Raw genomic sequence first — 22729 nt, forward strand, 5'->3', positions numbered from 1 at the left:
ATAGGCCTTGGCAGAGGAGGTGAAAAAAAATCAAGCACCCAACTATATGCAAGTGCATTATGCTGAGTGAAAAAGCCAATCTTAAAAGGTGACATAAAAATGATTCCATTTATAAAATATCTAGAAAGGGCAAAATTATAGAAACAGATAATGAGTTAGTAGTTGTCAGAGGTTAGGAATGGGATTGACTGTGAAGGGGTGGCATGATAGAGATCTTTGTGGTGACGGATAGTTCTGTATCTTGGTTGTAGTGGTGGTTACAGGGATGTACGCATGTTATAAAATGATGTAGAACTCTACAAATATGGTATAGAATACACATTGTACCAAAGTCTTTTGATATTGTGTTGTAAGACGTACCCTTTGGAAGATCCTGGGTGAAGGGTATGTGGGATCTTTTTGTCTATCTTTCAACTTACTGTGATTCTACAAAATAGTTTAAAAAATCTACTCAGGTGATAATGAAAACTACTGTATGCTGTTGTAAATCAGTGAAGCCAACACAGAAGAATTTGGTGCAGAAATAAAGAACTATGACGCTCTTAATTCCTTTACACCAGTCTCTTCATTCATGCGGGGGCTCATTCTTTCCTAAACCTACATCAGAATGTCTCTGTAACAGTGGTTCTTGGACTTAATTTTCACACTATAGTCAGCTGCAGAGAATTAAAAGAAACAAACAAACAAATATCAACAAAACTAATGCATAGGCCTTTTCCAGAGATTCTGGTTTAATTGGTAGTGGTGTGGCCTTGATATGGTCTTTATTTTAAAGCTTCCCAGTAGATGCTAACATGGACCAAGACTGAGAACCGCAGCTCTCGAAACCCAGCCCTGCATTGACCAGAATGGGGCACTAATATAAAGGCTAAAGGATCTTGGGAAGTCTTATGCTTTATTTTGATTACAGGGATGTCCCATGTTAGCTGTCACATCTTTGAAAGTAATGTCTTTTTTCCTCTTTCAAGACATTTCTTTTTCTCTTTGGTTTTCTGAACTTTGTCCCTGGTATTTCTAGATGTGGATTTCTTTTGGATTTATGCTGCTTGTGGTTGGGTTTGCTGAATCTGTGGACTAATGAGTCTTGTATCAGACCTCAGCTTTCAGTCTTTATCCTTAAGTATGCCTCGACCACATTTTCTCTCTCTCTTCTTCTGTGAGCCAATTAAATGGATCAGATCTTCACCTTATTCCAATTCTCCATGCCTCTAATTTTTTTCTACCAGTTCATGACCCATTTACTTTTTGAGTCACTCTTGACCTTTCCTCACTCTGCTCTGTCTCACAGCATCGCTGAGCAATGCAGGCTGCAGATCCCAGACTCCCGTGACAGTTAACTTCTGGGTAGGTTTGGCTGGGTTTGGCAAATGAAGGAGAAAGCATGGATGAAGCTAGGCCATTCCCCAGCACAGCATATTCTTCCTCAGCACCTCTCTGGCAGCAGCTGCGCTTGTTCTTTGTCTTCTAGCTCCTGCTGCAAAGACATGTTGTGCTTCCACCCATGGCCCCTGGACTCCAGAAACTTTACCTCTCTCCTTTGGTCTTCTGGCTTGGGGGAGGGTTAGTGGCTTCCTGCTAGTGCTTATCTCTGGGTTGTCTCATCATCTCCTGTTTGGATTCTTAGCCTTTCCTCACTGGGTACCCAATTCCCTACATTAAATTCCTTTAAAAAATACTTGAGTGATTTCTGTTCGAAACTTCTCTTTTCAAAATAGAAATTCCACTCTTATTATAAACAATTTATTTTCAACCATCTTTCAACTCTGTCGAATCTGCTGTTAAATTCAACCATCGAGTTTTTCATTTCAATTATTTTAGTTTTCACGTCTAAAATTTATAGTCAGTTTATTTTAAAATCTGATATTACTTTTTATAGTCTCCAGTTTTGTATCCCAAATTTTCAATTGAGACCTTGAACAGCGTTAAGTGTGGTTATTTTAGTCTTTGATGCTTCCAGAACCTGCAGTCCTCATTGGTCTGTTTCTGCCACCCATTGTTTCGAATGGCTCTTTCTCATGACGGCTTACCTCCTCTTGTGCTGAGTTATCTTTGGTTGTAGGTTATGCATGTTGTTTACAAATTATTGATGGAAATAATATGAGGCATGGGATAATGTTGTCTTCCTCTGGACACATCTTTTTTTTTACTTCTGGCGAGTTTTGAGGGCTGCTAACAATCTGGGATCACATTGTTTTAAGTACTTTGGGCCACCCAGACAATTTGAATCTGACCCACAGTCTGTGAATGGGATGGTTTGACGCTGGTATATCCTGACTCTCAAGGAGCAGTTTTTTGGGTTCTAGAACAAGGTGAAGTATTATATCAGGGTCCCTACCAATGTCATAGCCCAGACTCTAAGTTTGTTCCATGAGTACTATGTAGGCACCAAAAACTCAGCTCAGACTCTCACCTGTGTCTTCCACTTTAGTATATACTCCCAGAGCAAAAGTAGACCCGAATTCCAAAGTTATCTGTCTTCTTTGTTTTGTTAGCTCTTTGATGCGTATACACATAGTTTACCTTTCTGTGTTCTGTTGTGTGAGGGTTGATCCAAACAATCTAGTCCTCCACTACCTGAAGTGGAAGTCCAAGTCTTGCTCTTCAGTAAAGCACACATCAAGCTAAGCATAGAAAGCACACATAAGCTAAGCACATAGAGGAATAATTGAGAATGGAACATATGTCTAGCCATTGGAGTCTATTTTGGTGATTCATGGGGTGACAGATATCACAATAAGATTGGTCTTGTATCAGCCTTGGGCAAAATACCCTCTGAACCATAGCATTCTTCATCTGTGAAATGAGTGGAGAGAGTACATGATATCTAAGGTCCCATCAAGTTCTAACTTTATATTATTCTGTTATTTTAAGTTGTGTGATAGTTCAGTTGTGCTATAAATCTACAAAAGCTTCTGGAAAGTCCTGGATATATCTACCAGTAAGAAATAGGAGTAATTTCTAGATTTTGTAACGTGGCCTAGTGCATGTTTACAGCCTTTCATGCATGGGATAGAATGCTACGTAATTTTGTAATGACCTTATGTCCTGAGCTGTGCAACACAGCTGGCCTTCTGACCTGCATTGCTAACTGCCCTGTAGTGCTAAAGTAAAATTTATACTTTTTCCGATAATCTGTTCAGGGTATAGTTGAACACATACCACAAGTTTATGGCAAAGAATACTTTTTCATTGTTCCTAATAGCAAGGGAAAATAAAGGATTGACTCAATATTAACCCATATGGTCAGTTTATTGTGAACCATTAAGAAGGAGGTATGTTTAGAGCAGCTGGCAATGAGCTAAATGTTAGCTGAAGAAGTCCAGGCAACTGTCCAAATGAGCATTAGGTATGCTGAGAGACAAGGAGGCTTCTTTCTGCTGAATCAATTGCTGTATCCGGGTTACATTCCTTTTACGGTTCTTCAAATTTATGCAGAAGTTAATTCATTTAAATTATTTAGAACACTCAATTTGAGGTAAGTTGGTTTTCTCAAATGTCTCCAACCAAATCTTAGTTTGTCTTGTATGGCTTTTCCGAATACACGTGGCATCTTCTCTCTTTCTTCGTTTTTTCAAAGAAAATCACATAATATATTCAGCAATTGCAAGGGAACATTGTGGTTGAGAAGCTAATGGAGAAGCTGACTCAGATACACAGCTGGCTAACCTCAAGATATCTCGGAAATGGTGCATGTCCATAATAACAAATGTAGCCATTCAATGATAAATTTATTTCTCCATCTGTGAAGAAATTGATATCTGGTGCCAAGGCTTGATGACCTCCGCATCTACTGCCAACTTCTAGTCTTGTTTCAGTAACGCTGTGTTAAACTGCACAGCAAAATTCTGACCTATTAATAGTGAGGATTCAGGAAGCACATTTTAAGCTTAGCTGTAGTTGGAGTGTGTATTTCTCTTTTTTAGAAAAAGCAAGCCTATTATAGACTTCACTTTGGATGGAGAGATTTTAGCCAGTCAGCAGTCTTGTTTCACATTCTTTTCTTAAGAAAGTAACTAACTAGTGCTTCTATTCCTAGAATAAAGAGTGGATTAGAAAGCATAGTCCCTGCAAATAAGGCAGGTAGCAGGGCGAGAAGAGACGTGGGTAACACATCAAGAAGGAGGGCTTTCTGGTAGCTATCATGCCCTGCACTGTTGTGTATAATTATTAGCTGCAAAACAGCACAGCTTGAACGTTATTATTGCACATTAAAGAACATTTCACTTATAATTATGGAACGAAGAGAAGCATTTGCGACTCACCTGCTGAAGCATTAACTTTGTGTATGTAAGAAAATATTTTAAAAACCTCTTCATTAAAAATCTGCAAATATGTGACTTTCCTTTTCCGACTCATGATCTTTTCTCTCTTTTCTTTTTCTGACACGTTGAATTACATCTTAAACTTTTCTTTTAATTAAAAAGCAGCATAAAACTGTAAGGGGGAGAAGGAATCTAAGAAAAGGGGGTGTCTTTGTGCTTGCCAGCCGAAATAAATATCTGATGCATGAGACAGATTTGGAAAGAGAAGGTAAGGCATAAAATATTCTGTTCTTTAACGGTAGTAGGATAACTACTGATTCTCAGAGGCAAGAACAGATGATTATTTTCTGATCCAGTGTTCATAATTTTTGAAATAGAAAATGCTATGGAAATCCTCATGTGTCAACAATGGTGTGAAAGTGTTTGTCAATATCATTTCAAGGACTGTCGATGGAGAATTTGTTCCATGCAATTCATTCTGCCAGCTTCTTGAATAACATCTTCCTTTTGTCAAATCTCTAGAATGATGGAACCCATGTCCATGTCTATGTGTGTGTGTGTGTGTTTTCTATGTGTTTTTATACCATTTGCATATAAAGACATCTTTTCAGTCAAACACATTCATTGAGGGACTCTTATCTGTCAAACCCTGTGCTAGACTCTAGGGAAGCAGTCAGAATATATTAAACAAAAGCGTTTAAACAAAAGCTTTGTCCAAAACGTAGATTTTCAGGTAGTTCGGGTGTTTTAGCACCTGCGTGAAGTTCAAAGGATCAGAGCAGATAAAGACAGAAAGCAACAGCACCTGCCCTAACACACACACACACATGCACACGTGCACACATGCACATATGTACACACACACGCACACTCTTGTTTGATCTTTTTTGCTGCCCATGGTTTCAATGCTCCACTTCCAGAATAGTCCATAGGGCACCAGTATTTTCCCCAGTATTCCTTATGAGGGTAATGGGTGTTCTGTGAAAAAGGATTCTGTGAGAAACTAAGTGTGAGACACACTGCATCCTCCATCCCTTTCTTGCAGATTCACAGCACAGCTTATCCCATTACAGGCTCTTTAAAAAGTTCTGCACTAAAGCAGTCAGTTTAATTCAGCATTTCCCAAACACATCTCTAGATTACTTGTGGTCTTCAGCAATGCTGCTCTAGGGTTTCAGACAACCAAACCTTGTCCACATTACTGGGGATGTGGGTTTCCCTCAGTGCCCTCCTGAGTTTTCCTCATTTCTGTTCCCAGGGCCTGGGACCTGCAGGAAGCATAGATCCTGCCACCCGCGTGCTCTCTGTGGTGGGTAATACTGTTTGAGAAAGGCCTTCCTTTCCCCTCTTAGGCACGAGGGAGAGCAAAGGAGTGCTGCCTTCTGTCTCAGGGCCTCCTCTGCACTTTCTGAGGTGCCCTTGAGTAGAGAATTTTGTATTGTAGCAGGACCTTGACTGTCTTGCTCTTGTCTGTTGACCCAACACATCAAGGTGTTAAACTTCCCAATGCCTGTGCTCTCTAGTAAGAATCTCTCCGAGGTGCCAAACCCTGGGACAAACACACATTTTAACAATGAATCCCTGTCACAGGGTGGGAGGTACACTGGATGCAGACGGACAATCCGACTTGAACAGGAAGAGCCAGCGTTTGGGGAATGCTCCCTATCTGCAGGAAATTATACTAAACTCTCAGACTATTTCACTTTGTGCTTGTAAGAACCCTCCCTGTGAGACCAGGATTCTCCTCCCCACTTTAGAGATGAGCAAACCCAGGTTTAGGGAAATAAAATGACTTGTGAAAGGCCATGTGACTAGCAACTGTCAGAGCTCTCTGAGTGGCTGAAGTCCCTCTGACTCTAAGGACCATGGTCTTAAGCATCGCCCAGGCTGTAGATGAGAGTTTGTCCAGTGGGAGGCTGAGTTCGTCATTCCCCTCACCAATTCCACCCAGTACATTAAACTGTGCCTTTAAGGGCTGGGTCAGCAGAGTGATTCTCTGACTTCCACACGTCTTATATTGCCGAGTGCTCAGAAGGGCACAAGGCATTTTAATCTGAAGGTCATTTCCTGGAAGCAACTCTCCTTTAGCTTGGTTTTGCTCCATGGTCCATGACTTTCAGTCCTGTTGGGGACACAGGGCTTACAAACACGGAGGCTGTAAAGAACAGTAGAGGACAATGTCTAAGACTGTGCTGTGCCGTGTCTACTCACCTCGGCAGAGGCAGTAAGAGTTGAGAGTGGGGAGAGTGCATCCATGGCAGTTGCTAGGTTTTAAAAGGTCGCAGAGGGGGGATTTGATGTAAAAGGGGAGGCCAATGTCATCTTCAAGGGGTTTCAGGCCTAGTTTTCTCTCCAGTGGGTTCTGGACTCAGCATCAGTATTCTGAGTAAAATTTCCACATGTAAGTCAAATCACTGCATTCAGCAAAAAATATTTTTTTTGGCAAAGTCTTGAACAGATCTATGCATAAAAGCCACTCAGTAGCTCCAGGAAATGTGTGGGAGTTTTGCTCAAGTGACCAGCCATGATTTTAGCTAGAGTCCCGTTCCACCCCAACCTCTTGGTACAACTGGTGGTTCAGTGGTAAAGATTTGGTAATTCCACGTGACAAAATGAAATAGAACTTCAAACTCACCTTAAAGTGGCGTAAAAGTGAGATGTGGACTGAAAGGATCATCTGATTTGCTAGTTAAGGTCAAATACATATGATCATGAATGACAAACCCTGTGGTTTGAAACCAGAGAGTCTCTATTACATAGTTGCCTGAAAAATCAATCATACATTTTCTATGTGGATGAATGCTCTTCAGGGAAGGCAGTGGTTTGAGATAGTTTCATCTGTTGGGTTATGAAAACAGTCAAACATGCAACATTAGCAGTTTCTAAATTATGGAGAGCACAACCCTCCAGTCCAAAAGGGAAAGAATCCAAAGGCGGGGCTGCCCCAGAATGGGAAACAGTGGCAGGAGGCGCTTCCTGAGGTGGTGGAGTCACCGTTCCAGGTGACCCAGCGTGACTGAGATTTCTGTCCCAGTGCTGTCAACCCAATTCTCAAGGAACTGGAGTTACTAATGCAAAATATGGATTGTGTGTGGGTTTTTTATTTTTTATTTACATGGGACAACCAAGGACTCTGATCCCTGAGTTAGAAAACATTACAAAAGGATCACACCCAAATGCATTGTCTCTGGGTCCCTCAACACGTCCAAATTCAGTTCTTACTCTTTCTCTTCAAACTTTGCTCCTCCTACTGTGTTTTCTGAGTAGCATTTACCCAATAGCTCAAGTTAGAAATGCAGCGTCTTCTTTGACTGTCTGCCCTTCTCCCGCCCCACCTTCTGCCATCATCCCATTGGTCACCAAGCCCTGCATCACTCCATTCAGAAGATCCCTCCAGTCTGCTCTTCTCCGTTATCCCCTGATGATGTTTAGATCATCATCCCTACTTTCCTTCTTCCTTTCCTGTCTGAATTCCAAGGCATTTCTCTCCCTGGCTCCCATCTGCCCCATGCCCCAGTCCAGTTTCTGCCCTGTAGCCAGCATGAACTTTACAAAAGGTAAATCTGATCACATCTTTGGCCCTCTGCCTCCTGTAAGTTTTTGGTGCATCCTTTCTTTCCTCAGGATAAAGTCCACAGTTCTTTCCAAGGTTTAAAAGGCCCTGTGTGATCTGACTTCTGTTTCTGTCACAGTAGTTTTGCCTTTTCTAGAATTTCTGTATCACCTTAAAAGTTTTTTATTTTAAAATAACTTTAGAATTACATAAAAGTTGCAAAAATACTACAGAGCATTCTATTCTACTCTTCACCCAGGCTCCCTTAATGTAAACATCTTACATAAGCAAAGTGTACAATTATTCAAGCCAGGAAATTAGCATTGATGAAATACTATCTTCAGACTTTATTGAAATTTTGCCAGTTTTCCCACAAATTTCCTTTTTCTGGTCCAGATCAAATCCAGGCTCCTCCTTTGCCTTTAGTCCTCAGGTCTCTAGTCTCCTCCAGTCTGTGAGAGTTCCTCGTTGTGGCTTTGACCCATGATTGACTCTTGAAGAGCACTAGCCAGTTATGGTATAGAACGTCCCTCCATTTGGGTTTGTCGGATCTTTCTCAAGATGAGTCTGAGGTTCCGGGGAGAATGGCAGAGACGCGTCCTCAGCGCGTCGTGGCAGAGGATGTGCTGCGAGTTCCCCTTGCTTTAACTCGTTGTCAACTATTATTAGAACTTACAATTTTTGCCACTTTGGATAGCGTGATATTAATTGTATTTTATTCATTGCTGATAAGGTTGAAAATTTCATATATTTACTGCCCACTGAGTTTTCTTTTCCTGTGAGTTGTCTGTTGGTGCCTTTTGCTCAATATTCTTTTGAGTGGCTGTTCTTTTTCTACCTGTTTTGTAGAAGTTCTTTATATACTCTGGGTAATAAGACTTTTCCAGTTATATCTACTACATATAGCTAATTCCATCCTGTAGCTTGTATTTTCACTCTCTTTGTTGTGATTTTTGAAGAATAGAAATTCCTAATTTTAATTAAGTCCAATATATCAATCTTTTCCCTTAGGGCTTTATGAAAAAATCGTTTCCTATCCCCATTATAATGATTTCTTTTATACTTTTTTTTTCTGAAAGTTTAAATCTAGTTACTTTTTCCTTCTGGAATAATTGCTCCTTTCCTAGTAGACATGCAATATCAGATTTCTGTATACGTGTGGTCTGTTCTGTTCAGGGGATCTGGTTATCTCTGTGGCAAAAATCATATCGTGTTGTTTACTGTACCTGATACTAAGACTGATTCCTGGCAGAGCCAGGCTCCCGCAGTCTTCTACTTCAGCCTGGCATTTTACACGACAGGTGGTCCTCACTTTGCAAGGCTGCGGAGGGGGTTGTAAAAGGACTGTGAAAGCTGAAACCGTGCAAAGCCATCTTGATAATTATGATGATTCTGTGACCTTTAAAACCTTTTGTCAAAATATTAAAACTTCTTTAATTGTCAGTTATAAATGCATAGAAAGTCAAAAAATAGTAAAACTAGTGTTTATTTAGTACACTGTAATTTAAAACATGAGAGACATTGAGAATTAACGTGTTTTATAATTTGGATGGTGTATGCTCACTTCTCATCGTAGAACTTATGATGGGGAGTCAACATCCTTTCCATGCCTTGAAGAATCATCATACTCCTTTCTAAGTTTGGATAGGCTTCCAACGTTTTATTCTTTACACTTTCATTACTGTCAAATATCTCAGAGGTCTTTCACTTCCTCTGGGACATCTTCATCCTTTTCATCAAAAGCACTTTCCTCATTTTTGTTGATAAGTTGCCCTCACTAAGTCCCCCTGGCTGTGTATCTGGAGTCTCAAAAAGTGACAGTGTCCACATTTCCACGGCCAGCTATCTTTTAATCACACCCAATTTCATGTCTACTGTTATCACTTTTTATTTCTTTGCTGAAGGTAGGCTGGATATCTGGGTCCTAATCCCCAGAATTTGTGAACATGACTTTATATGGCAAAAGGGCCTTTGCAGATGAGATTAAGTCAAGGATCCTGAGATGGGGAGATTATTCTGGTTATCCAGGTGGACCTGATGAAAGCACAGAAGACAGGAGATCAGAGAGAGAAGCTGATGTGAAGACAGAGGAAGAGATTGAAGTGATGTGCCATGAGCCGAGGGAGATTAAGGCAGCCTCTGGAAGCTGGAAGAGGCATGGAATAGATGCTCCCCTGGAGCTTCTGGAAAGAACCAGCTCTGCTAACCTCTTGATTTTAGCCCCATAAGATTCATTCCAGACTTCTGGCCTCCAAAACTGTAAGAGAATAGATTTGTGTTGTTTTAAGCCACTAAATTTGTGGTAATTTGTTACAGCAGCAGTAGGAAATGAATATACAGCACTTTCATCTTTGTTGGACAATTTCCTCTTTCAATTATGCATTTTTGTAAGATGATATGTGGGCTTCTTACTGGGAGCCAAGGAGACAACACCACCACAAGCCTTGCTCTCTGTGGGTGAACGGAATAACAGATGTGCAGGGACTAATCACTAACAGACTTTGAAAGAAGGGATGCGATTGGCCACTCACCATGATGCGCGTCTGTTATTTACGTCGTGATTTGTGGACTGAAGAGCCAGCATAAAGTCTGTACTCTCTTCACTTACCCACAGAAAATACACTGTGGAAATGGACATTTGAACTGTGTTCTTGGGGGATTGGCCTTATATAACTAAACTGTAGTAATTAAAATTGAGTGTTATTTAACTAAACTGTAGTAACTAAAACTCGTGCATGTGAGAGACATTAAAAGTGAGGATGATCTGTACTCAGTTTCCAAATATCTAGTGAAGGTATTTTTTTTTTTTTTGCCTTATGATCTGTCTTGTCTAGTATTAATAAAACTATATCAACTTTGCTATTTTCCTGGTATATATTTTAAATACTTTTACCTTCAAGCTTTCAGTATCCCATGTTAAGTATATCTCATGTAAACAGAACATAGGTGGAATTATTTAATCTGGTCTCACATATATTGTCATTTCCTGGAGAGTTTTTAGTCCATTTATGTTGATTTAGAGGTATTGTACATTTATGTCTATTTCCAATATTGTACTTTAAATTTTTTACTTGTCTTGCTTCTTTTTTTCTTTTCTGGTTTTGTTGTTGTTGTTTTGATTTAGATTTTCTTTTCTCCTCTTTCTAATTTTTCCCTCCACCAGTTTAATGTCATCATACACTGTACATGCGCTAAAGCATACATCCGTTTAACACTCTGTTTCACAAACGTATCTCACCTAACAAAAATCCAATGCTAATTAATGCCCTTCCTTTTTCTCTCCCAAAATGTAAGAATATAGGAGATGTTTAAATTCATTTCTGTGTTCCTAGTTTCAAACCAAGTACCTTGTAAAGAATGAGTACTTAATAAATACTTGTTGAGTAAATAAATCAATTAATATGGTTCAGGTTTATAGACTTGGTTCATGCTTAACCATAGTCCCTGAGAAGTTCCCTTGAAACTCAGGACATAATCACCATGTGTGATTTGCTTATTTTTAAAATCAAATGTTGTATACAATATCTTAATGGAAAAGGAGCTATATTAATTATGAAACTTAATTCTATTTTTACCCAGAGCTAAGTAGAGAGTGTTGATTTCAGAATTTGTCACAGCGGAGACCCAAGTGGCCAGTGAGAATTCATTGCTGATAATATAGAATTCAGTCCTTACTTGTAGAAGTAGGCTCTTGAGAAATATTTTCCAGTAAGCCTTGCCTATGAATCTGGGCAGTGCTTCCTTTTTCCCACACAGGATGGGAAGAGAATTGAATACAGTGACTGTCAGCCTACCCCCCAACCCCCCAACTTCTCTGGGCTGGAAATAGAGTGGTGGGACCCCTCTCACTCTCATGCCTCCCACATTTAAAAAGACCCCACTGTGCATGGACTAGCAGCTGGGCCTCCATGATCTGGGGCTTGGAAGTAATTTTGGGTTCAAATGCCTTGCTGTGTACCCAGGGCTTATTGTTCAGAAAGGCTCAACACAGAAAAAACGACTCTCAAAATTCTGCTAATAAAATTTTGACATAAATAATCCTTTAAGGCTCAGTTCAGCACACATTCCTCATCTGAAGACTTTCTCCTCAATCTCTCAGGTTACTATGATGCCTCCCTTCTTGTACTTCCAGATTGTTGGGGTACACACCTCATCACAGTTTGCCCAGAACTTTCCTGGTGTTACCCCTGAAAGTCCTGTGTCCAGGACCTTTTCACTCTCTGGCAGACTATCTCTGCGTACCATTGACACCATTCCATTAAGACACAGAGCACAAACCATGGCGCTAGTCATCTTCTTTAGGCTGTGTTTCATTGCTCTTACAAAGTCTCTGCCTCTTCCATTTTATTCTCAGGGGCATGGTGGAGGGTGGGAGGAGCTTCAGAAGAATAAGGAGTTACGCTTTCTACTGCCTGCTCCCCCTCCCCACACCACACCACCTGTTCACTCCTCACCTACAATCCTTATCTACACCAGCCCAGAATGGAGATATGAAAAATTTTGAGTCTTTGACCAGCTTCTTAATTATTATGAGTCTTGAGGTCCACTTCCTCCCTGCGAGAGGAGTATTTGCCCTGCCTACCACACGGAGGCCCCAGGCTCTGTCTGGTTCTGGTTGGACAGGTTGGATTGACTGGGCTGGATCAGAGGAATTGTGGGTGTCTGCCTCTCCCACCCCACACACACTTATGCCCTCACAGAATCTTCGATTTCTCCTCATCCAAACAGACTCTTTGTCCCAGGTCTTTTTGATTTCGTACCTTCTTCTATCAACACGAGTGCATTTATTTGATTTAATTTTCAACTAATTTTTCTAAGCATTTATGCCAGCATTAGGCATTGACTAGAGATAAAGGACTACTTTTACCTAGAGAAAAAAGATAAGAATCAACACATCTCTATGCAATGGAAAAGTCAGGAATGTGGGTAAATTTGTACCAAGGAATGTGATAAATGCTGTGAAAAAGATACATGCAGTGTATGGAGGCAGAGAACGTTCCGTGAGAGTAGACTTGACATTTCATACTCTTTTTTTCCAGTTCTTGTGCTGAGTAAGGTGTCTGAACCCAGTAGGTACTTCATAAACAGGTGTGGTGAATGAGACAGTTGGTGTGGGCGTTGTAGAGGTTGAACTTTTAATCATATTTCCAGAAAAAGTGAGTTGATGACGAGATTGATTAATTTAAAAGGCATCTATGAAGTACCAATAGGATGTTTCACTTTGTTTTGTTTTGTTTTTGTGACAGACTATAAAACAAGGATATTAAGGGATTTGGTGTGATTCCACACACAGTACTTTGGGGAAGTACTAATACCTTCTTACGGGACACAAACGTATCCTGTTTTGACTCAACAGTTTTACATAAGTTATTAGGGTAAAAGCTCAGAGAGGCTTTAAACACGGGACAGTGGTGAATGATCTTCTATCCAGTAGCAAGGAGGGCTGCTGGCCCACCTCCGCATTTGCCATTTGGACTAGCTTTAGTTTCTCTCTTAATTAATGGTCCAATAGAAGGAGATAAAACACCAAATTCTTGAAGTTTACAGATGACACTTAATTAAGAGATATCACTAATCTGAATAAAGATTGGTAAGCATTCGTTTGGCTTTAAAGATGTTGGAAATAATTATAGAAAATAGTGAAACAAACAAACGAAAATCAAACTATTGTTTTTTGGGGAAATTGACTGAAGAAATGTTAGAAGTGGAAACACAGAGGAAGAGCAGACACGGAACAGCAGGGAGTTTGGTCTAAAACCGTGGTAATGAAATGAATTTTTAACATGTGCAATTTTATATAAAGATGGTATGTCTTAGAGTGTGTCTTGTGCATACTTTTGAAATAATCTCACAGATTTTATTTTAATGGGAAATTTATTTTAATCGGAAATCGCCGGATTGGACTATTTTATCATGGAAGTGACAAGTTCTAATTTACGTATTGTTCTTTACTTTTTATTGTGACATAATTTTAGACTTGCAGAAAAGCTGTACAAGTGATTCAAAGAATACCTGTATACTCTCCGCCCAGGTTCCTCAAATGTTAACATTCTGTCACATTTACTTTCTCATTCTCTCTTAATATACACCCATATTTTTCTCCTGAACCATTTGAGAGTAAATTGCAGAGCTTATTCCCTTTTCCCCTTAAATACTTCGGTGGTCATATACTAAAAGCAAGGCATTCTTTTTTACAAAACCATGGTAGAAATAAAAAATCAAGAAATTTGACATTGGTATTACACTATTAGCTAATCTCCAGGTCTTATTCAAACCACCAATTTTCCTAATAATGTCCTTTATAGGAAAAAAATCTGGGACCAAAAGCTGTATTCAGTTATTATGGCTCTTAGTCTCTTTTATTCTGGAATGCTCCATTAGTTTTCCTTGTCTTTCATGACCTTAATATTTTTAATGGGCACGAGTAATTTATTTATAGAATGAACTTCGATTTGGATCTGTCTGATGTTTCTCATGATTAGATTCTGACTATGTATTTTTTTTGAAAATCACAAAAATGGTGTTGTGTTTCCCATAGTCTGTCAGGAGCACAGGATGTTGGTTGCCCCATTTGTGGTGGTGTTGACTCTGATCACCTGGCTAACGTGGGCTCTGTAGTTTCTCTACTGTGATGTTACTGTCTTTTACAGCAAAGCTCCTTTAAAAGTACTCTTTCACCTTTTATATTTAGCAAGTGTCTTATGGGGAGATACTTCAAGACCATGTAATTATATCCTGTTACTCCAACTTTCATCCACAGGGTTTTAGAATCTATCGGACATATGGCACTAATGGTTGAATCATTATTGTGATGGCTGCCAAATATTGATATTCTGATTCAAGATGGTCTTGCCTAGGATATTAGTCGGTTTGGAGTGTTGTTCTGTACGTAGTTTTCTTTTGCATTGTGATGGTCTCTTTAGGAGAATTTTCATCAGCAGAGGGATGCTTACAGGACTGTAAATTTACCCATTTTGTTTATTTTCCCTTGTACACCCTCCAACCAAAGTGTGCCTCACCATTCCTTTTATGCGCTTCTTTCCACAGAAGCAATGTCTTTCAAAGACTGCCATCTCGAATGGATTGCATTTGTTGGTCCCTTTTCGTAGTGTCTAATCTCTCAGGTCTCCTTTTACCTTGCACACATGATGGATTTCCTCTGTCTTGTGGTGATTTTGGACTAATCCTTGAGTCGCAGTTGGCTCCCCTCCTTTCTCTCCCATGAAGTTTTTCTTGGACTTCCCTCATTCACCACAAAAACATTCAGCAGAGTACAAGATAGTGCGCTGGGGGTTATTTTCTATCTGTGGGTAATTTAAAATTTGGGCATCATCTGTCTCCTAGTTTGATGTAGGTATGGCTTTTTAATTATAAGGGGCAACAGAAAACTAGGGAAGACTCAGGGTTTTAGATCTTTAGACCTTTAGAAAGGTTGAAAGGGATGGACAGGCTTCTCATTAAGGGAATGGATGGTTTTATATTCTCACATACCTTGCGTTTCAGTTCTTTTGCATCCTTCCCAATTTAAATCTCATGGTAAGATTTTAAGGCACAGCAGTTGAAGATGTGATCCCTGGAGTTAGGATTCTTGAGTTCAAATTCTGGCACCAACACTTACATTTAATTCAACCTACTTAAGCCTGTTTCCTGTGTGCAAATGAAGTGTGATGACACCTAACTCATAGGGTTGGTGTCAGGAGAGGTGAGATAACCCACATAAAACTCTGAGCCCTAAACTCTCATCAGCACTTCCTAACAGTTTTAAAAATCATAGATGATTAAATTATTTTACTAGAGAAGTTTGATTAATGAATTCTTATCACGCATGTTTTTGTCCCTCTCACTGTCCTCTTAATGTTTTGTCATTGACCTGAATGAAAACTTGAATTCACATTTATTGAATTCGCAGCTTGACCCAGATTTAGAAGTTAAATGGTGATGACAAATTAGATGACAAATTCATGTCCAAGTTTTTTGAATATATTTCATAGGATTTTGTTTTTCCTCTATAATATCACTTACCATAGTCTACCTTGACTGATCTTTTATTTACGTATCTTTATCCTTCACCAACCTGTGAGGTTTTGAGAAGAAAATGGCTTAGTTCATTCAGTTTGGGCAGACAGACAATGAATATGTGCTATTTAGAGACTTAAAGTCAAGGGCTGTGACTGAGATGATTAAGTCCTATGGAGGAAAAGAAATTGAACTGAGATAGAAACAAAATTAAAATGTAATATTTCATGCCTACCTGAACAGAAGGTCTGTCACTTGTGTAAGACCATTTTGGCTGCTGCATGTAGGATGGATGGCGGGATGCTGGATAAGAAGTGGAGCTTCCATCCAGGAGGCCATCTAGGCCAGAGATGATCAGGGCCTGGGCAAGGCCTGCAGTCACAGACATGAGGGGAATTAGGTGGATCTGAGATGCCATTTGGAGGTAGAACCAAAGAAGCTAGTGTAGGATTGGATTTTGTTGCCTCAAGATAAAAGTATATTGATGGTTGGATCTATGAAAGTTGGTGAAAACTGTAGAGTTAAGACACATGGAAATACGGATACTCTGGCCATGAAGGAAAAAAACCCTCTGATTCTGTGGATTTACCATGTTTACAGTTTGTTAATATAATTAAACCCATGTAATCTAAGAGAAAATAATATGACTCCTTTCTTATTCTACGTCCCTTAAATCCAATTTTGTTTCTTCTCTCCCACTTCTTGGGTGGCTTGTTGGAAAGCCAAGCTCAACAGAATGCTGATGGGAAAAATAGTAACTTAAATGACGGATGGATCCATTATTCTTCTAGTCAGTCAAGCACTTGGTAAAGACTGGGTGTGAGCTGACCAAAAGGATACTAGTGGTCTGGACAAGAATTACTGAGTCGATTATAAAACATTTGTAACCTGGTCATCAATAATAGAGTTAGCAGAGTTATGACAGAAATACGATTTTAGTTAGTTTGCCATGTCTAAAAATAGCATTATGCACATTACCTGCATGACAAAAAATGGGCCAGAAACAAGATTTCCTATGAAGAGGAATTTGCTGGAGAAAATCTTGTCTAGTCTGCTGGAAAAACAGATGTTCCTTAATTGGCTGACCACAGCCTATAGCTGTGATGCCAGCAGAGGATGGGCACAGGCTGGCTTGTGTCCCTCTCACCGCTCTGTTCTTCCCTGTGTGTTCAGGTGAGCCCACAAAGTTTCAGGGGGGTGTTTCTTAATCATCTCTAACAAAACACAGTGATTCCTTGCTTTCCCTTTGAGTTTTTTTGTTTGTTTAAACAATTTCCTTATTTTGAATCTAGATAAGAAATAAACTACCCTGACAGTCGTGCTTAGCGGCTCTGAGCAGCGATGATGCTGTGTGGCTTCACGACAATGTGCTGCTCACTAGCAGCGATGTCAGTGCTGATCCCAGGTAACAGGAGCCACCGGTCACATTTTTAGGAAATGGTGATATTTTGATCATTGATGCTGGGTCTTCTTAGGTTTTAGCTTTTTGAGATCAAGATAGGGGCCTACTGAATAGAACTGTTCAATTTCCGTGGTTTAAATGATCTTTATGAAATCAACACTCTTTGGAAATGAAGTGCAGTCGGCTGAGTTTGTATTAACTGAATTGTACCTCAAGAGATACTTGTCCGCAATCTTTAACAAATAGTTAAACAAGAAATTCTGCTCTCTTTTTCCAGAAACATACACTGGAAGGACCCTCTGGGGTCCTTTCCTTCATCCTGTGGGCTCTGAGCAAATTTGATCTAACCTTCCAAATATGTCCTGCTTCCTACAAGAGTTTTTCTCACGTGCACCTGCAAAATACAGGGAAGGGAGCTGGGGCCACGGGGCACAGGCCGGGGCAGGCTTTCCTCCTCTGTGTCAGGAATCACAGCGACGCATATAGGAGGCAAGCTCTGTCCCTAGTGTTCCAGCACCTTCTTTTCAATGTTGTGCAAACTGCATGGGCGACCCTAAACCCTTACCGAAGGCCAGGACCCCTGTCATGGCCCTTCCCTGGGTGCGACCAGCTCACCAACATTTCCTGTGAAATTTTGGCACTGTCTAGTTTGCTGAGATCACTTTAATTGCGGTGCCTTTCCCTTGGTGACAAGGAGAGGTGTGCAGTCTCACCCAGAGGTCAAGGAATTGCTAGTGTGCTGGTAACGATATTAATGAAACAACCAGAACAGATAGGTTGGGAAGGGGTCCCTACCAGCATGAGACGCACCTGCTGAGTCTCCCTCCAGGGCCTAATGCTGGTGGTCCTTGCTCCACGGACCCCCTAAGAAAGCCCTAAACAGAGCTGGGAAAAAGGATGGGCTGCTGATCACAAGGCTCCACGGAGTGGTCTGCATTTGCCTTTTGGTGACTGTTCACAAGGAACCCGTGGCTCCCAGCCCCTGTGTCCCTCCGTGTCCTCTCTCTGCCCCTCAGGAGGCAGCACATCCATCCCCGGGCTTCCAGGCTGCTGTGAAGATGCTGAGGTCCTGGAGAAGCAGCCCGCGGCTGCTGCTGCCCGCGAATGAATCTGGCATTGAGAGTTTTTCTTTTGAAATTAGATTATGTTTCACAGATCAATAGCTTCTTCTTCATTTAATCTTCCTGAGGATGATAGCAAGCTAGGAGAGGGGAAAAAAAGCTTTATAAAACCTGCCCTATTTTTCGTTCGTTCAGGCATCTCCCACCCGCACACCCGAATGAGGTGGAATTCCTCATTCTGATTTCCTCTCACTGTTTCTGTAACTGCACTTGGCTGCCAGGGGAAGCCATGCCAGGCCTCAGTGGAGAAGGGCAGGCTGGAGAGGCTCATGGCAGGCCCGTTCTGCATCCTGCTGCCTGAGTCCAGCTGCTGGCTGCAGAATCAGAAGCTGTCAGTCTCCTGTCAGTGTTGGTTTCCTGCATGGCAGCCTGATGGCCCGACACTGCCACCAGCATTGGCTGCAGCCAGCTGTGCTGTGCTGCCATCATCACTCACCATTATCAGCCGCGGGCAGCCCGCCGCTGGGCACCCAACTCTCAGGGCCACTTGGTCCCCGGTGCTGGGGGCTGGAGAGGCACGGGTGTGTTTGGCAGCCAGGCCACATGGATGGCTGGTAGCACCCGGAGCCAAGACCAGCTCCCCACTGACTTCCCTGCAAAGTCCTCAGCCCACCTGGAGATCAGCAGCCCGATGGGTGAGTGGGGATGGCATCTCCACTTGGAGATGGAGAGGGCTCCCCTCTTAGCATCCCCAGGAGCTGTGCCAGTCATTCAAAAAACATGCTCAAAACTTAGCCATGAGTCAAAATTCAGCCCCTTGAGGTGTATCAAGAGTACCTTTTCGTTTATATTTTAGGATTTGCTCTTAGAGCCATTTTATAGTTCAACGGGACAGGAAATCTGAAGAAAGTAAAACTGGTTAATGTTTTTAGCAGATACAAACACTGATATACTTGGCTTTATTTTGAGACTATTTGAAGATGTTTATTTTAAAAAAAGGTATTTATTATTTAAAAACAATGGCGAAGTCAAGCAGGATTTCCTGCCCCATCCTTTCCCTGGGGCTCTGCTCCTTGTTCTTTCTTGGTCTTCTTCTTTAGCAGGCCTCTGCCCGCTGCCGTGCCGAAGCTACCAAGACTATTGCTGTCAGAACAAGGCTTTCCTGGCAGTCGTTTGGTCAGGCAGCAGGATTGCAGACTCAGTAAAGTGATTCTTGAGTTGCCTTGGTCGGCTCTAAATTGCAGGAATGAAATGGGAAGATTTTTTTGTGTGTGGTTTGGTTCTTTTCTTTGAAAAGGGGAATTCAATATAGTTGATTGCAGTAGGGTGCTTCTTCAGCGCTGCGCTGTGGCAAAGGAGCTGCGACAACTCCTAGACCACAGCGTCTGGTTGTTGAGTGACAACGTGGCATGACAGGGTGTTTGTGGACCTGGCAGGATGTTTGTGGACCATCCCCTGGCAGGGATGTGGTGTCACACCAAGTGCTCTGTCAAGCAACTGTCTCTCAGATGCTTTGTTCATCTGGTGGGTCACATGGTTGGGTCCCTGCCGAAGATGATTCAGCCAGGTAAGTGAGAGCACTCACCGGCATTCACCAGCATGTGCATCCTACTGCAGAAAGAAAGGAAGGAGGGAGGGAAGGAGGGAAAGAAGAAGGGAGGGAGAGAAGAAAGGTAGGGAGAAAGAGAAAGAAATATTTTAAATTTATCATTAGATTTTCACTTTTCTTATGCCGCTAAGTCATTTTGACCAAGCAAATTTTGTGTGTCTAAAGACCCAGAACTACGTATTTTGGGGACAAATTTCACAAAAGGATTCCCCCTTCAGTATCCCTAACAGCTAGAGTTGGCGGGTGCACCCTCCTTCTTCTCCCACAGGCGGAGTTATGGCGTGGCTGGCGGCTGGGCCGTTGGGGTGAATGAATCCCCCACACCCACCACATCTGAGTCGGCTGTAAGTCTGGATGTTGGACTCGACAGGATGTTCTCTTGAAAGGTTGTCTTGAACTGGGACCTCAAAACATCCTGCACGTGTTCGTCAGCCCCTTCGCCCCGGCACGGCTGTGTCTGACTCCTCTTCCCGATCCTCCAGGTTAGCACTTCCGTGCCTGGTGGCTAGGAGGCACCCGATGGATGTTTCTGGAAACAATGTAAGCTGAAATTGCAGTTATGGTGGAATATTTAAACACTATGCAAATACCCAGACACACTACAGACCAGCTCTCTTCCCCTGATGCCTGACTCTGTATTAAGCTTCACGTTACATAGCCTGACATCAGTGGTAATACGCTTGTCAACATTTTCCATCTAGCTTTTCAGACAGAATCTTCTCAATACCCCTTTGAACTCTGACTTTGAAAAACAGTTCATTACCAATGTGTCAGTTTGCCTCTTTGCCAAAAGATTAAGGGATGAGAAAGTGAAGTTTCTAATGGGTGCGCAGAATCAGAAATAGTGTACCTGGAGGAAATGCTGGGTCCCGCAGGAGAGCAGCACGTCAGCCTGTGTTTCTTCAGCACCAAGTTCCCGTTGACTCCCATCTTGTATGAAAATATTGGAAACTTGATTGCTTCATCACTTTCAGGATCATTTACCCAAATCTGGGAGCAGAACTGCGACCGGGAGAGGGAGAAATGCAGACTGTGTTACCAGCTGGGGGGCCACGGCAGTCTTTTTGGAAATAACCATTAGTAGCTTGGTCATGCCAAACTGAAACGTGAAAAAGCCAGCACTATGAATGTTGGGAAGAAGAAGCAATTTAAAGGAAGGTATTATGTGACACTCTATGTTGTCACTCATGAAAATATGCAGTCACTTAGTGCTTTACATAATTACCAAGACTCATCACGCTGTTTGAGTTTAGGCTGGACAATGGCTGCATTTGAAGTCTTTATTTATTTGTACTTCTGGTATCGGAGCGTCACAGCCTGTGCGTGAACAGAGGTGAGAGTGTGTGTGCACAGATGACGGATTTGCCTGGGTGAAGACCCTCACTTCTGAGTGCCTCTGACCTTTGGTAATAAGCAGACATTTCCACAGAGATTGTTGAGTTTCCCCACAAAATGGTACTCCACCAGGAATGAAGAACAAGGGGTCCCAGGACAATGGGGATTAATCTGACCACTGCTTTGAAAACATGTTTTATTAATTATTTTAGTTTTTATTTTCTTCATCTCGGAGCCATGTCCCTTTTGTCTTCTGAGATATGCTTGCTCAAGGGGGCTTGTGAACCGATGAAGAGCAGGGGATGTGCACTGCGGCAGGGGCTCTGGCTGTTCTGTATGACAGTATCCTTCCGGTAGTCTGAGCCTGCCTGGTGTGAAAGCATGGTTTCAGATTCTGCCCTTGAAACCTGGATTAAGCAGTGTTGCTAATACGTGTTTGTCCCTGTGCTGTCAAACATCTCACTGAGTCTAGAGTCTTGGACAGCTTAATAGCCAGGTCCTTGGTCAGTGTTACTGCGGCACTGTCTCTCTGACTTTAAGACGCCATGGAGATTTATTTGAGCAATAGGCATAGAATGATACCTAGTTAAGAACAGGACCTGGTTATGTATATATCATTGCGACTCACTGACATCCAAAGAGAACAGATGAAATGGACAAAATTCTCTCTCCAAGGGGCAGTCAGCCTCGGTGCCGGAAGTTACAGCACCTCAGCTTCCACCCGTTTCCCCCAGCACGACTGAGCGCTCACAGCTTGAGGAGCGCATCAGGGCCCTTCCAGGTTGAAATGGGCATCAGCTGATGCTTGAACTCCTGGAACTGTTGCTGGGATTGGTTTATTTTTCTTTTCTTTAAAGAAATATAAACATAATAGCTCTTCAAACATATCACCACTAGAATGTCTTTGGTTTGTCTGTATATGTTTCTCTCAGTCACTCCCTCATTTTCATTCTCTTTCTCTCTGACTTTTAGGATCCGAGTATAATCAGTAGAGAATTAAACTTTCTTTCCATCAGTTTATGACATGACAAGACTGGACTATACTTCAATAGAATATTTCCCAATACCTTAACCCAACTATGTTAAAAACTGCATTTTGATGGAATCATTTCAGGAGATTTTCATCTGTTTCTATATCCAAGAAGGAAGTGAGTGAAACTTAGCCAAGCAAGGTGGTGCTGGCTCTGCTAGGTGGTCCACTGGAGACCACACGCCAGGCTTCTCTTCCTCTCCCTGTAAGCATCTCAGCACTTTTCATAACATAGTTGTTTAATAATTGTTTATTGATAGAATGGAAGAAGGGATGGATGAATAAATGCTTATATGAGAAAAATAAATTCACATGGCTTTTGATTTAACTTTTCTAAATATATGTCTTTGTATTTATATGTTTCTAAATATAAAAGTATAGACATATTTCACATACACAATACTTTTTCACATACCAGGGCTTTTCTTCTATGTGGAAGACACACGTGGCTGTCTACCCGA

Source organism: Equus asinus, chromosome 7, assembly GCF_041296235.1.
Source record: "Equus asinus isolate D_3611 breed Donkey chromosome 7, EquAss-T2T_v2, whole genome shotgun sequence".
In the NCBI taxonomy this organism is placed as follows: domain Eukaryota; kingdom Metazoa; phylum Chordata; class Mammalia; order Perissodactyla; family Equidae; genus Equus; species Equus asinus.